At 37.2% G+C, this 16,453-nt stretch overlaps 2 long non-coding RNA genes across 5 annotated transcripts; one reads left to right on the top strand and one right to left on the bottom strand.

The window, feature by feature from the left end:
- Positions 1-442: 442 nt before the first annotated feature.
- Positions 443-13,351, top strand: LOC128198212 (uncharacterized). Its single transcript, XR_008250948.1, has 2 exons — positions 443-1,118; positions 11,807-13,351. It is a non-coding gene; the product is annotated as an uncharacterized LOC128198212 (long non-coding RNA).
- On the bottom strand, positions 10,317-16,407 carry LOC128198211 (uncharacterized). 4 transcript variants are annotated; one of them, XR_008250945.1, is made up of 7 exons: positions 16,044-16,401; positions 15,737-15,951; positions 15,094-15,265; positions 14,507-14,642; positions 14,183-14,383; positions 12,938-14,101; positions 10,317-12,299 (listed from the first exon to the last, which is right to left on the bottom strand). It is a non-coding gene; the product is annotated as an uncharacterized LOC128198211 (long non-coding RNA). The 4 variants fall into 4 exon arrangements; XR_008250944.1 differs by lacking the exon at positions 10,317-12,299 and having other exon boundaries at positions 13,344-14,101; positions 15,090-15,265; positions 16,044-16,407; XR_008250947.1 differs by lacking the exons at positions 10,317-12,299; positions 14,507-14,642 and having other exon boundaries at positions 13,344-14,101; positions 16,044-16,407.
- Between the last annotated feature and the right edge of the window lie 46 nt (positions 16,408-16,453).

Raw genomic sequence — 16,453 nt, 5'->3', positions numbered from 1 at the left:
TAGCGGACGCCCGCGACTTCGCGTGGAATTCAGTTTTTCACAAATCCCGCGGGAACTATGCATTTTTCAGGGATGGGATGAAAGTAGCCTATGTGTTAATCCAAGAGTAAAATCTATTTCCATTCCAAATTTCAGCCAAATCGCTTCAGTAGCTGCAGCGTTAAAGAGGAACAGACATACTTACACACAAACTTTCGCTTTTATAATATTAGTGTGATTATATTACGGACCGACTTTGACGGAATTGATATTGGTAGTAACTAGTACAGTAGGACGGTCGAGTTTCAGAAGTAGACCAATAGCTGAACTGCAATTGCCTGATGTAGTTATTAAATTCTTATTTGACTAGCCTTGTTTTTTTTTTTTTTTTAATCTCACCAGCAGGCTGATTATGTATCTTGACGTATCACTTCTAACTGTGTAACGCTGAGCAAAAGTGAACACTAGAGTGTTTTTGCAATTCCGATTATGTAAGACAAAAGACTGCCACAATGCCTAGTGAAATCGTTCTAGGCGCAAAATTTTATCGACATTATGCGACTAAATAAAATACACCCTTTCCCGGTACTACTTACTACGGGTGCGGCATACTTTTGCACATATTCGCATTATATTTGATTTTGCTGTTTGTCTGTGGTGAAGTGAAGTGCCATAGTTTCTTTGTTGGTAAACAAAGCCGTATTAAAATATTAATAAAAAAATTGGTTTCGTTGGATCAAAGTACTTGCTACTGCTAGTTTTTTGTTTTCAATAGAAGTAATTAATTAATCATTTTATCGTATACATTTTTATAAGTGTTAATAGTTAATTTATCAAAGTAAACGGCCACTTTTACATAAAACATTATCTACACGAAAGTTCTTCAAAGTTTTATCGTCTGCCTATGATTAATTTAATGGTCGTTGTGATAATATGTAAAGTATATTGTATAGTGTTTTGTATATTAAAGTTCATCGCTTGCTACTAAAGATGTCCGGGAAACTCAATGATCGCCAATTGAACTCTAATTGGAGATTGCAGAGTGCCACCCAAACTTGGCGATGGGTTGTTTTGGAGGGCCTTTGGAAAGTCAGGCTACTAAATAAACCTTCCGTGTTCGCGTCTGCCAGTTGCGTTGTGTAAGTTATCACACATCTATATTCTATATTATTATTTTAAAGAGGATGAGAGGAAATTTTTGATATTGTAGGGGGTAATCTCTGGATCTACTAAACCGATTTTGAAAATTCTTTCACCAACAGAAAGTCACATAACTTGTGAGTGTAATAGGCTATATTTTATCCCTATAGTCCCAAGGGAGTGGGAACTATGCAGGTGGAACCATCAAGCATCAGATAGTAATTATATTCAATTGAAATTCATAATTTTCTATTATTAGCTTAACATAATACTTGGTTTTGTGACTAGCATATTGCATTAAGAAGCCTATTTAAACCACAACTATACCTGCACCATGTAACCTTTAAGTTCTAAGCATTAAGTTGTAACGTCGTGGATTTTAATTTTGGGTGGTCAAATTTGGAATCTCTAGGTTTGTTTCGAAAGGCAGCGACATCGATGAATGTCGTAGAGATTACGAGGTTCGCTGCTAGATGGCGCTTATATTAAAGTGCTCAGACAAATAAATATGGACAAGTAGTTGGAGCTTTATAATCTGTATATAGACTTAATATATGGTTAGAGGTATTCCACAAGTAACGAAAGGTATGGAATCCGAAACCGACTTTAAAAACAAATGTCACATATTATCTGTGCAATTTGTTGATTGTACTCTGTAAGAAAGATGAATCGGTAACTTTATAGCTTTGCTATTGGTGAGGTTTTTTATGAAGAAAGTCCCGTTATCTTCTCGTTATATACTCGGGCACGTTCGAGTTTTTTCTTTTGGCTGGCTGAAATTTGGAGACATGTAGTTGACTTTCCAAAACATTAAATTTACTTAGAGGCAGTGATGTAAGATACTTGGTAAGACTCGAATTTATATTTGGTTAGCATTCGTGATTATCGAATTTTGTTGTGCTAAAGAGACAAATTCTTGCAGTTCCGGTCAACCATAAAAATTTCCCGTGAGATGTTAAGATGGCTACCTACTGGGAACTAGGGCGGGATATCCTTTTAAGGTACTCGGTTGAAATTGTTTTTTTCTTTGTCCGGCGTAGGTCAAACTTTAGTGACATGTGCTAACCTCCGTATTTTGTTACAGGATGGGAATGTAATATATTCTGAACTTAACCTAACCTATATACGTGACCTAATGTAATCACACTTCTTCTTAATACAACCACGTTATTATGTAGAAACGTAGATTGGTTGTAGACATTTGAAACGCCGGTTCTGAAACCTTTGGTCATTCTTGGAACATTTTTATGGAACCTGAGTTGACTATTACATTTAATCATTTGCACGCGTCGAGTAGCATGCTGTTAGCGGCGTAAATCTTGGAGGTTCGCTGGCCGCCAGACAAAATGACGGACGGATGAATGCAACAGCAAGGTCAGCGACCGCGTGGTGTCAGCTTCCATCATAAACGTCAGGTCGTACCTATTCTTTCTTTTGTTAAATGGAGTCATGCTAAAACTTCTATTTTTATATATTGTTTTTTTAAAAGGATGCGTTACATTAATTGTTGGTGGTGATTCGGATATACCGTTCAGATTACAATAAGATTTAGAGATAACTAGACCTCTTTCGTGAGTGTTTAAAATGCAACGTGTTTGTTGTCCCTTTAGTATAAACGTGTGTAATTGCTAAGCGAACTTAAATGGAATCATCCTTGTGGATTTGGCTGGTAGCGATGTGAATTCATAACTTCTAGTGCGTTGTTCGACGGACCCACTTTAAATACCTAGCCGTGGCAGTGGTTTGGTCAACAAAAATCCAAACGCTATATCGACACCATCTAATCCCCAAGGATTGGTATAATAAAACAAATATTTGAGATAACCACTGTTTATTTACAAAGTATGTACAAAGTAACTTAACATTTAGGAAACCTGGTTTTTTTTATGTAATTTAACCCATTAATATTTTGTCCTTTTAGGGTTTCTCAAGGGTTTAGCATTACTTTTATATTGTAAAAAAAAGGTTCATCTAAAAATATAGAAGCCAAATACCGGTGATTACTGTAAAAGTGTTTTTTTTGTTTACTTAACCCCGCATCCTCCTACGGGTATAGATCCGAAAGCCAGAATCTCGGTGGTAACATTTGAGATTCTGGTCTACAAGCTGTATGTTTGGCTGGTGACGCACTAGAAATTTCATCCAAATCGTTTCACAAAAACCGGCACAAACTATAAGGCTTGCAGTGGCGCCCAACGTGGGGCCAATAAATAATGTCAGGTCATAAGGAAATACAGTTTCACTCTTTGAGGAAGGATGAGCTGGTATACGAGGTCTCGATCAGATCCGAGACTCCGGGTAGTACTGTAGATGAGCTTAGGAGGCAGATGCGAGGCCTCATGATTGAGTGCCCCTCGACTGCCATATTAGAAACAAATATAGACAGCAACACCGAATTAGTAATAATTAATGATAAGTTAAATGAACTAGCCACAATTATTGAAGGATGGGGAAAATCAGGTGATAGGGGATCTATAGCAAGGGCAGAGGCCCTAGCCTATCACCTGTTTCATAGAGTAAACAGATTGAAGGTCGACGAATCAGCTAAGGTTTCAGCCAAGGTCGGGGAGGCCAGACTGAGATTAGGAAAATTTATTGCAATCATTGAAGCGCCTGGAAAAAATGTTTCAGAACAATTGTCTACATCTTCTAAGCCGTCACCTTCAGCGGAGGCTTCGGAAATAGAGTGCTCCGGGGACAAAAACCTGGCGAAGTGGAACCTAAAATTTAATGGCTCCACCGATCCGCGCTCCTTCGTCGAACGAGTGGAGGAGCTTCAGCTTTGCTACGGTGTCTCTGAGGCTAAACTCTTCAGGTCGGCGGTTCAGCTGTTTGAAGATCAGGCACTACTCTGGTACAGAGGTATCAGAGATCAGGTACGCTCTTGGTCTGACCTTAAAAATCTTTTATTAGAGGAATTTGACCCCGTCGATTATGACTATAGGTTGCGAGGAGAGATAAGATCTAGGACGCAGGGGGCTGAAGAGCCCGTGCATATATATTTTTCTATAATGGCTTGCTTGTTTGCTCGGCTGAGGACTTCGATGTCCGAGGTCGAAAAATTAGAAATTCTATTACACAATGTACGCCCAAAGTTTTCGCAGCAGCTCGCGTTGACAACCATTTCATCCATATCGCAGCTGAAAGATGCATGCAGGAAACTCGAAGCGGCCAGTCAAAGGGCCACACAATTTGCTGAGCCCGGCCGTTCGAATTCTATTTTAACTCCTGAATTTACTTATAAAAATAAAAATAAAAATGTGGCATATTTGGACAACGAACAAAATTTTCATTCAAATCAGGTTCATAATGACCAGGGTCGTTATAAACAACATAGCAAGTTGCATCAAAATCGGTTTTATAACAGCCAGGGTAAATATGAACATGGTAACCCTCACAACAAAGGACGGGTTAATGATAATGACCAAACCAGGGCAGGGCCGTCACACACTGGTAACAAATATAGAAACCAGCGGTTAGTGAGGCATAACGTACACTGTTACGGTTGTAAAACCCCTGGGTACACGAAGTTTACGTGTCCAAAATGTAACAAAGCGGCTACTAGTCCAAAAAACTAGTCTGCTCGAACGATGCCAGCATAAATAAAAAATTTAAAAAATTAAAAAGTTTCGGCACTTTGGCATCTGTTCGATTTCAACCAAAAAAGAATGATATTAGGCCTTATCTTAAATTTAAAGTAGTCAACCTTGAAATTTGTGGTCTACTTGATTCAGGAGCATGCATCTCAATACTAGGTAACAACTCTCACGAAAACTTCATCAAAATGGGTTTCAAGCTAGAAAAATTTAGTAATATCTCCTGCACCGTGGCAAATGGTGTTAAGCTGGAAAGTATAGGTTACATGTACCTACCAATAACATGTCATGACACTACCTGTGCCATTAAATTTTTTGTTATACCTACAATAATATCGGATATAATATTAGGTATAGATTTTTGGAGGGCATTCAATATCGCCCCAGAGATACTAGACTGCATTGACTATAAGTATCAACCAGCGAGCTTCTGCGAGACTTTGAGTACGAATAGGGTAAACACTATTCAGTCTTTGGAAAATCTGTCAACCGAGCAGAAAGAACTAGCAAATGCCATTATAGGGAAATTCCATGACATCTCTTTTGAATTAAAAGGTCTTGGTAGGACGTCCTTAATAGAGCACGACATCGACACGGGTGATGCTCTACCCATTAGGGTAAAACAATATCCGCTATCGCCGGAAAAGAAGGTGGCGTTGCAGGAAGAGTTAAAAAAGATGTTGGCATTAGACGTCGTTACTCCCAGTGAAAGTCCGTGGAACAACCCAGTTATTTTAGTCAAAAAGGCAAATGGTGATTGGAGGTTCTGCTTGGACTGCAGGAAGCTAAATGCAGTGACAAAGAAGGACTCGTATGCTATACCATACATTCCTCAAATACTTGATAGTTTGAAGGAGGCCAAATTCCTGTCGACTATAGATCTGTCATCTTCATTTTGGCAGATACCTCTATCAGAACGTTCACAGGAAAAAGTGAGTTTCCAAATTGAAGGGGCAGGATTATTTAAATTCAAAGTTGTGGCCTTTGGACTTTGTAATGCTCCGGCGCGGCAACAAAGATTAATGGATAAATTAATAAATCAAAACTTTTGTAGTGACGTAGACAATGGTTATGTTTTTTGTTATATAGATGACATTGTGATATGTTCATCGGATTTCTCTACTCACTTGTTGTTGCTAAATAGAGTCCTGGATAAATTAAAGTCAGCTAACTTGACAGTGTCTTTTGACAAATGCAAATTCTTTAGGGAGTCAATCAAGTATTTAGGTTATGTAGTTGATGAGTTTGGGTTACATACGGATCCTGATAAGATCTCTTCAATTTTAAATTTTCCGACCCCAACCACAGCCCGGGAAGTAAAAGTATTTTTAGGAACTTGCTCTTGGTACAGGCGATTTATTCGTAACTTTTCAACAATTGCAGCACCGCTGAACAAGCTGACCAGCAAAGGGAGGAACGCGCCGAGGTTCCAGTGGAACGAGGCAGCTGACAAGGCCTTCTCGTTGCTAAAAAATGCATTGGTGTCAGCTCCAGTATTAGCAGTTCCTGATTTTAGTAAGCCTTTTACTGTCCATTGTGATGCTTCGTCGTACGGTTTGGGGGGAATGTTGTCACAGATGATCGAGGGTCACGATCATCCGATAGCTTATGTTAGTAGATCTTTAAATAAGAATGAAAGGAACTACAGTGCTACGGAACGGGAGGCCCTAGCAGTCATATTTGCAGTCGAAAAGTTCCAAGCGTACTTAGGAAGTAGGAAGTTCACGATAGTTACAGACCATTCGTCTTTAAAGTGGTTTTTGAATTTGGAAAATCCTTCTGGTAGGTTAGCTCGATGGGGTTGCCGACTGTCTCAATTCGATTTTGAGATAGAACATAGAAAAGGCACAGACAATGTAGTTCCTGATGCTCTATCGCGACTCATGAAAGTTGAGGCAATCCATGCAACGTCTGATACACCTACCTCAGGTATGAAAGATGAATGGTATGAGAGGATAAAAAATAATTGTGTTTCTAAACCTACACACTTTCCAAATTATATGGTTAAAGATAATATTTTATTTCGCTTAAGTAAAAGCAAGTATGATCTAATAAGCGAGTTTGATTGGAAAGAGGTCATTCCAAAAGGTTTGAGAAACAAAATTATAAGTGAGAACCATTGTGAACCAACAGCTGCACACCTAGGTGTTTTTAAAACACATAGACGCTTATGTTTAAGATATTTCTGGCCGGGTATGTACAAAGACATAGAAAATTTCGTAAAATCATGTGACGTATGTAAAGCATATAAACATTCTACACAAGCAGTCCCTGGTTTGATGGGGAAACCAAAGGTATGTTCACGTCCCTTCCAAGTAGTGAGTTTGGACTTAGCGGGTCCACTTCCACGAAGTAGGTCTGGATACACATACCTGCTAGTAATAACGTGCGTTTTCTCTAAATACACTCTACTATTTCCGTTACGCCGCGCAACATCAGCGTTGGTGGCTAAAAACTTCGAAGACGGGTTGGTCCTGGTACATGGAGCGCCGGAGACGGTAATCCTGGACAACGGAACACAAATGACCGGTTCCGAGTTCAGGAATGTCATAAAGCGCTACAACGTGCCAAGGCTTCACTATACTCCTCGTTACACTCCGCAAGTAAACCTGGTAGAACGCTACAACAAAACAATTATGACCGCTGTAGCGTCGTATGTAGAAGAGGATCATCGAACCTGGGACCTAAATCTAAGAAAGATCCAGTTCGCAATAAATAGCGCGATAAATGAATCGACTGGGTTTTCACCGTTTTTCTTAGTACACGCCCGTGAGCCAGTGATAAACGGAGATTTCTACTTAGATACGCAGAGTGAGTACAAGGTAGCTATGCCACGTGATGAATATGCTGGGAAGTTTGGATGCATGGAGGAGATTTATGATAGTGTTCGCAAGAAACTTCTAGAGGCACACGCTAGGAACGCACAATATTATAACCGTAGGCGAAGAAATGCTAGATTCGCAGTAGGGGATTGGGTATGGAAAACCACATATACACAAAGTGACGCGCAAAAATTCAAAATGGCAAAGCTTGCTCCTAAATACGAAAAGTGTAAAATAGTCAAAGTATTGTCACCACTAGTATACGAACTAGAGAGGAAAGACGGTACAAAAATAGGCTCTTGGCATATTAAAGACCTAAAACGGTAGACTAACTCATATATTCGTCCATAAAGTGTATAAATACTAAGTTAGGTACTTAAACACACAAGAAGAATGGTAAAGTACACTTATAAATACAAATAGGTTACTACAGTTTGATAGAGTGATGAATGAAAGGTCAGTATAAATGATGAGGTAGGTGTGTATTAGAAATGGATGGATCAAGTTGGATTGGGTTAGTCGGAAATTCCTGAAAGGTGATTAGAGAAATATTATTATCACGCTATGAACAAAATATAGTTCGTGAGATATTTACTGTGCTGTGTTTAACACAGAGACGCTTTGTTCCCAGAGATCTGTTAGCAATCGTTGTGCTAGGAATTATTCCCAGACTCTGGGCATTTATTATGGAGTCATATGAACTCATTTCACATGGAGACTCAGTCCCATGTTGGTATATGGTATAGTGATAACATGTATTACAGTTTGAAATAGGCTGTGTTAGATCAAGCTGCATGAAGCAACAAGATCGTTTATGATATTTTCATAAGTTATTCTCCAGTAGTGTTGTTTAGTTTTAGAATTTCTTATAGAGTTAGGTGGGCGTAGTTTAAAGAAGATAGTGAATAATTTAGGTGATTGAACCTAACATTATAATAGGTAGCCGGAAATTATTGTTATTAGTTGCCGACGAGCAAAAATAGATAGAGTTATTATGTTTGCTATTATTTTATGAGAGTATAAATTCAAGATGTAAAATAGAACCAGGCATTTTTGTTACAGCAAAGGGAAACCGGAACAAGTATCTACATCAACGTTAGTTATAGTTTAATTTTAGGTATCATCGGTATTTAGGTATATATATTTTTTTTTTCTTTTACTTATATTTTCTTTATGTAGTTTAGATGAGTGTTTTATTCCATTATCAGTGTTAGCATAGAGTGTTTTTTTTTTTTTTTATAACGTCGTTACAGATGATTGCTTCTTAGAGCGCTGAGGGCAGCGAAAGTTTTTTGGTAGCAAAAAACTTCTACTATTTTGGGGGGTATTGTAACGTCGTGGATTTTAATTTTGGGTGGTCAAATTTGGAATCTCTAGGTTTGTTTCGAAAGGCAGCGACATCGATGAATGTCGTAGAGATTACGAGGTTCGCTGCTAGATGGCGCTTATATTAAAGTGCTCAGACAAATAAATATGGACAAGTAGTTGGAGCTTTATAATCTGTATATAGACTTAATATATGGTTAGAGGTATTCCACAAGTAACGAAAGGTATGGAATCCGAAACCGACTTTAAAAACAAATGTCACATATTATCTGTGCAATTTGTTGATTGTACTCTGTAAGAAAGATGAATCGGTAACTTTATAGCTTTGCTATTGGTGAGGTTTTTTATGAAGAAAGTCCCGTTATCTTCTCGTTATATACTCGGGCACGTTCGAGTTTTTTCTTTTGGCTGGCTGAAATTTGGAGACATGTAGTTGACTTTCCAAAACATTAAATTTACTTAGAGGCAGTGATGTAAGATACTTGGTAAGACTCGAATTTATATTTGGTTAGCATTCGTGATTATCGAATTTTGTTGTGCTAAAGAGACAAATTCTTGCAGTTCCGGTCAACCATAAAAATTTCCCGTGAGATGTTAAGATGGCTACCTACTGGGAACTAGGGCGGGATATCCTTTTAAGGTACTCGGTTGAAATTGTTTTTTTCTTTGTCCGGCGTAGGTCAAACTTTAGTGACATGTGCTAACCTCCGTATTTTGTTACAGGATGGGAATGTAATATATTCTGAACTTAACCTAACCTATATACGTGACCTAATGTAATCACACTTCTTCTTAATACAACCACGTTATTATGTAGAAACGTAGATTGGTTGTAGACATTTGAAACGCCGGTTCTGAAACCTTTGGTCATTCTTGGAACATTTTTATGGAACCTGAGTTGACTATTACATTTAATCATTTGCACGCGTCGAGTAGCATGCTGTTAGCGGCGTAAATCTTGGAGGTTCGCTGGCCGCCAGACAAAATGACGGACGGATGAATGCAACAGCAAGGTCAGCGACCGCGTGGTGTCAGCTTCCATCATAAACGTCAGGTCGTACCTATTCTTTCTTTTGTTAAATGGAGTCATGCTAAAACTTCTATTTTTATATATTGTTTTTTTAAAAGGATGCGTTACATTAATTGTTGGTGGTGATTCGGATATACCGTTCAGATTACAATAAGATTTAGAGATAACTAGACCTCTTTCGTGAGTGTTTAAAATGCAACGTGTTTGTTGTCCCTTTAGTATAAACGTGTGTAATTGCTAAGCGAACTTAAATGGAATCATCCTTGTGGATTTGGCTGGTAGCGATGTGAATTCATAACTTCTAGTGCGTTGTTCGACGGACCCACTTTAAATACCTAGCCGTGGCAGTGGTTTGGTCAACAAAAATCCAAACGCTATATCGACACCATCTAATCCCCAAGGATTGGTATAATAAAACAAATATTTGAGATAACCACTGTTTATTTACAAAGTATGTACAAAGTAACTTAACATTTAGGAAACCTGGTTTTTTTTATGTAATTTAACCCATTAATATTTTGTCCTTTTAGGGTTTCTCAAGGGTTTAGCATTACTTTTATATTGTAAAAAAAAGGTTCATCTAAAAATATAGAAGCCAAATACCGGTGATTACTGTAAAAGTGTTTTTTTTGTTTACTTAACCCCGCATCCTCCTACGGGTATAGATCCGAAAGCCAGAATCTCGGTGGTAACATTTGAGATTCTGGTCTACAAGCTGTATGTTTGGCTGGTGACGCACTAGAAATTTCATCCAAATCGTTTCACAAAAACCGGCACAAACTATAAGGCTTGCAAAGTACAACACGAATAATCAAAATCAAACTTTGTCTTATTATGCAGATGTATTAGAATTGTTTGTATTTGTAGGTTTTTGTTTTAGTTACATTAAGGCTAAATATAAAATCCTACCTTGATTAGTAATTTTTTTATGATGATTGAGGCTAGCCACTTAAAATAATTAATTCAAATTTCAATTACAATATATAGTTAAGTTAAATCCTACAAGTATATGTATCTCCTACAAAACTGGATAAAATATAAGGCAAATCAAAAAACAAAAGAGTTCAGTTTAATCCCATAAAAGCCCAGTTGCTGCAGAGTATAGACTAGAGGGTTTGCCAGGGATACAGGTCCATAAGCACAGCAATAGCCCAGTGGATGTAACCTCTGCCTCAGATTCCAGAGGGTGTGGGTTTGTATCCAGTCCGGGGCATGCAGCTCCAACTTTTCAGTTGTGTACATTTTAAGATATTAAATATCACATGTATCAAATGGTGAAGGAAAACATCGTGAGGAAACCTGCATACCAGATAATTCTCTTAATTTTCTGCTTATGTAAAGTCTGCTAATCCGCTTTGGGTCAGAGTGGTGGACTATTGGTCTAATCATGAATGAATGAATAGTATTACCTAATCCAGTGTATGTAATTCTTAATGATAATAATTGCTAATTCAAATAATAATTTGTACTTTATATTTTCTTTTATTATGTGCATGTTCAGCTTAATAAATATTGCACATTTTGATTTGTTAAATATCATCATTTTGATTTGTTAAATATCACACACATATAATGAATATTGTTATCATTTACAATAATGTATTGTTTATGATAACAATATTCATTAACCTGAAACTAAAGGATCACAAACATTCTTCGTCTGAAAAGAAGCTCAACATAAATACAACAAAGTATTATTTTTGTTATCACCATCTCACAGAAATATATTGTAGAACCAAGTAATATACCTGAGGTATAAATATATCAATTAACCCCCCCTAGATTTGTCATTTATATAAACTCTTAATCAAGATATAATACATAGGCCATTTCTTATCTCAATATGAGATCTACTTAAAGAAACCGGGGGCATATGTAGTTCATGTAATAAAAAAATATTTTCTACATTTCAGATCAACATGAAGATGTGGGCTCTAAACTTTGAGTGCCAGGGACTGACTATGGAAGTCTCCATGTCGCTGGTCACCATTGAGGTGCAAAACACCTTGAAAAAATTGGTGATTCTGAATCCTTCATCTCTATGAACGATTCATGAAGAAAGAATTAAACAAACATTTAATGAACAGATTTTTTATAAGATTATTATCAATAATGACATTGCATATGAGAGAAAATTGTCAAATATAATTTCATTTTAATTTAATATAGTTAATTATGACATCACTGTATATAAAGAATATGATTATTATCATTTGGTTAATTTCAGTATTACATAGTATTAGATAAAAATTTTATTGTAAAATTGCACATCAAAATATGTTTTATTATCTATTATTAGGAGGAAATATTATTTAACTATTATTATTATCCCTAATAGCCCAGTGAATGTGACCTCTGCCTCCAATTCCGGAGGGTGTGGGTTCGAACCCGTTCCGGGGCACGCACCTCCAACTTTTGTTGATGTCTGCCAATGTAATCCAAATATGCTGGCGCATATTCGGATTACATTGGCAGACATCACATATGCAGAGAATTAAGAGAATTCTCTGGTATGCAGGTTTCCTCACGATGTTTTCCTTCACTGTTTGAGACACGTGATATTTAGTTTCTTAAAATGCACACAACTGAAAAGTTGGAGGTGCGTGCCCCGGAACGGGTTCGACTCTTGTCAGAATGAGAGGGGTTAGGCATTGGCCTTCCCTTACCTTATCAGCCGATAGACGTCCACTGCTGGACATAGGCCTCTTACATGGACCTTCAAGCACAACGACCTTGAACCGCGAACATCCATCCAACCGACCAACCACGCTTTCCAGTGCGGGGTCTCCCGAGTGCGGGTAGGCACTAACCCCTCTTACTGGGGGAGACTCGAGCTCAGCAGTGAGCCGAATATGTGTTTATAATGATGATGATGATGATGATGATGATGATTATTTAAGTAATTGTAAAAGAAAAAATTGCATACTACATTAGTTGTTTATCTATACAATTCAATCAGTGATAGCCCAGTGATAGCCCAGTGGATATGACCTCTGCCTCCGATTCCGGAGGGTGTGGGTTCGAATCCTGTCCGGGGCATGCACCTCCAACTTTTCAGTTGTGTGCATTTTAAGAAATTAAATATCACGTGTCTCAATCGGTGAAGGAAAACATCGTGAGGAAACCTGCATACCAGAGAATTATCTTCATTCTCTGCGTGTGTGAAGTCCGCCAATCCGCATTGGGCCAGCGTGGTGGACTATTGGCCTAACCCCTCTCATTCTGAGAGGAGACTCGAGCTCAGCAGTGAGCCGAATATGGGTTGATGACGACGACGACGACAATTCAAAAATTTTAAGAACAAAACATGTACCTACCACATTGTAGGAAATAAATAAATAATGATTTGATTAAAAACAATGTTGTTTAATGTTAAGTTGGTAGGGCCAGGTAGTTAAAGTAGATACTCTATATTTGTGTAACATCTATTACTTAAAAATAAAAAATATATTTACTTGTGTTGGTATTTTTTATTCAGACTTGATATATTGTTGTTGACAAATTTTGTTATAATATATATCTTTCATTCTTTAGTTTAATTTAATCAAGAAACGACCCTACTTACACATATAGGTACCCCCTCTAACAAAAATAGACTGAAGTATAGGTAAATATTTAACAAAAATGTAAATTAAAAATTAATTATAGATTAATTAAAAACATGACTACAATTTGAATTATCAACTTTAATAATTTGCTTCAAAATAAAAACACATACGCGTGGCGCAGTAAGTAGTGCTCCTGCATCCACGGTCATGGGTTCGATTCCCACACCTGGAAAATATTTGTGTGAAGAGTATGGGTTTTTTCCAGTGTCTTGTGTGTCTTTATACATTATATAAGTGTTTATAGGTAGTATATAAATGTAAATGAATATTATAATATCAAGTATCTTAGTACCCACAACACAAGCTACTCTGTATGCCTACTTTGGGGCTAGATAGTGCTTTGTATGGTTTAAGTATAAATAATTATACAGAAGGCTTGGTCACGAAAAAATATATCCAGTCCTTTGTCTGCATAGCTTGAGGGTTCTAGCAACTTGTTATCATGGTTTAGAGTGAGGAATCCTTGGACAATACGCGCCATCACAAGGATTACTGTTTTCTGTATCCAGCCCTTGATCTAACAGCCAAGTGAAAGCTTCTTTAGGTGTTGGTTGAAACATTGTTAAGGTCTTCACTTGTTCAAAATTATTAGTGATTCTCCTAGAAAAAAAAATCATAATGTAGGTATACATGGTACTGCCCAACAAGTTCTTATAAAGTAGCTGCATATAATATACTGACCTGTGATAAGTCTCCTCCTTCGGTTGCATAGCTTGAGGGTTTAGGAAACCAGAGTTCATGGTTCTGGAGTGAGGAAACACTTTACAATATGCACCGAACTACAAGGCTTCACAGTATTTCTGACACAGCAATGTTGTGCAAATCTTCATGGGATCTAGGAGCAGCTCCCAAGATGGGGGTCATCATGCAAACATTGGTCACCTGAAAGAATTGAAGTGTGTATTATGTATTTATATGTAATGTATTATGTATTTTGCCTACATAAATTTAGATTTGGATCCTGTAGTTTCATTAACTGACAGTTATACCTAAGCAACAGCTTACCTAACAACCAATAGCAGTCCCTATTGCGCAGGTTTTCCTCAAGTGGTTTTATTGCACTGGTTCCACATGTACAAGTCATATGATGCACTACCAAATTGAGCATCCACTATGTTATTATTAGATTGGCATCACATATCTGAAATATTAATTGACAATATATAAATAAGTTAATGTTTAAATAAAAGGAGGTACCATGCTTTTATTCAATTCTTATTTTTAGCCTCCTATTAGCTCTTGGCCTGTAGGCCAAACTATTGTCACATGGGTGCAATCAATACCCGGGCAATCCAAATTTTTTCATAAATCTGTAAGTAGATGTTAATCTAGATTAAGCACCTGGGTATATGTCTATTTACAGTAATATCCTGCGATATGAATAAGCACTCTGTGTATTATTTATTAATCTCAATCAATAATCAATCTCATTTTACAAATAAGTTTTTATGCAAAATCAACCTATGAAAGATTCAGTGTGTTAGTGAACACAAATTAGTTGAGTCTTAGAAAAAAAAAGACTAAAAATATAATGAATAGGTACCTTATGTTAGTTTCATACTGTGCTATAAGTTAGTTTCATACTTACTTACTTATTTATAATGATTTTGTGTTTAATGCAAAGGGAACTTAACACATTTTTTTTAAACAGCTGGGGTATTCAGGAGCGTCAGTGACTCATGTAGGCATTTGGTAAAAGATGCCTTAGCCATCATAGAGACATTTGTATGATCCATTGGCATAAATGCTTAAAGCTGCCAAGACCTGTAAATAATATTCAATGGTTTAATTTAGGTTCTTAGGATGACAGTGACACATCTTTAGATAATATTATTTGTTTCTTACAATCTAACACAAAAACTACTAGACTGATTATAAAAAATCTTTCACCATTGGAAAGCTACAGCACAGAGTAATATGGGATATAATTAATTCCCCATATTCCTACAGGAACGGGAACTACACGTCAAACTATGGTGTGTCTGCTAGTACTGAATAAGCCTACTCCAAATTTTAAACTAACTTATCCTATGGAAGCTCACCATATAAAAATACCATATTCGTTATCAACCCATATTCGGCTCACTGCTGAGCTAGTGTCTCCTCTCAGAATGAGAGGGGTTAGGCCCATAGTCCAACGTCACTGGCCCAATGTGAATTAGCAGACTTCACACACACAGAGAGTGAAGAAAATTCTCTGGAATGCAGGTTTCCTACTCCACAATACTTACTTACTTCTAGTTTATTGCGAACAGCAGTTGTTCGAAGACTTTGTATTTCTTCTAAAACCTGCTGGTATCGCGACACGAAAGTTTTGCAATGAACTCGGTCTCACAAAGCTGTAATGGATCACTTAGATCTCTGTGGATCTCAGCATGCAAAGTCATCCTTTTAGATCCGTTTCCGCGTACAATACAAATGCATGTAGGACACGGCGATGTCAGTAAACACTACAAAAATAACACAATTATAGTTAATATTTTACACGTAAAACTGATATATAACTTTCTAATTCTGATTTTATTGACTTATAAAATAATACCTTTATAGTACAAAATTCAAAAAAATCCTAAAAGTCCTTTTATTTGTAAATAATGAATCACAGGCGTCAAGTAAACTTTGTTAAAACACTGCTCTCTATTAGTTTTTATAGCGATTGACTTTGACAACTTCAGTGTCACCTATTTCTATGATCACTATGCTTACATAATCGCTTAAACTGACTATCGATACGTAAAAACAGGCCTAAAACTTGAATAAATCCCTACAAGTGACCGTGACAGAGAACGATCCAAGATGACGTCATTTCGGTGGAAGATCTATGTTACATGATCGCAAAAACGAAAAATCGCTGCCATTTGTTGTCGTGACTGTGATTTTAAAGCATTCACCGAGTTACATAATGGCCCTGCGGATGTGAAGTGATGATACAATCTACGATGGAAGCGGGCC

Source organism: Bicyclus anynana, chromosome 7, assembly GCF_947172395.1.
Source record: "Bicyclus anynana chromosome 7, ilBicAnyn1.1, whole genome shotgun sequence".
NCBI lineage: Eukaryota > Metazoa > Arthropoda > Insecta > Lepidoptera > Nymphalidae > Bicyclus > Bicyclus anynana.
Note: the sequence above shows the minus strand (reverse complement) of the source record. Positions and strands in the feature narration are given on the sequence as shown.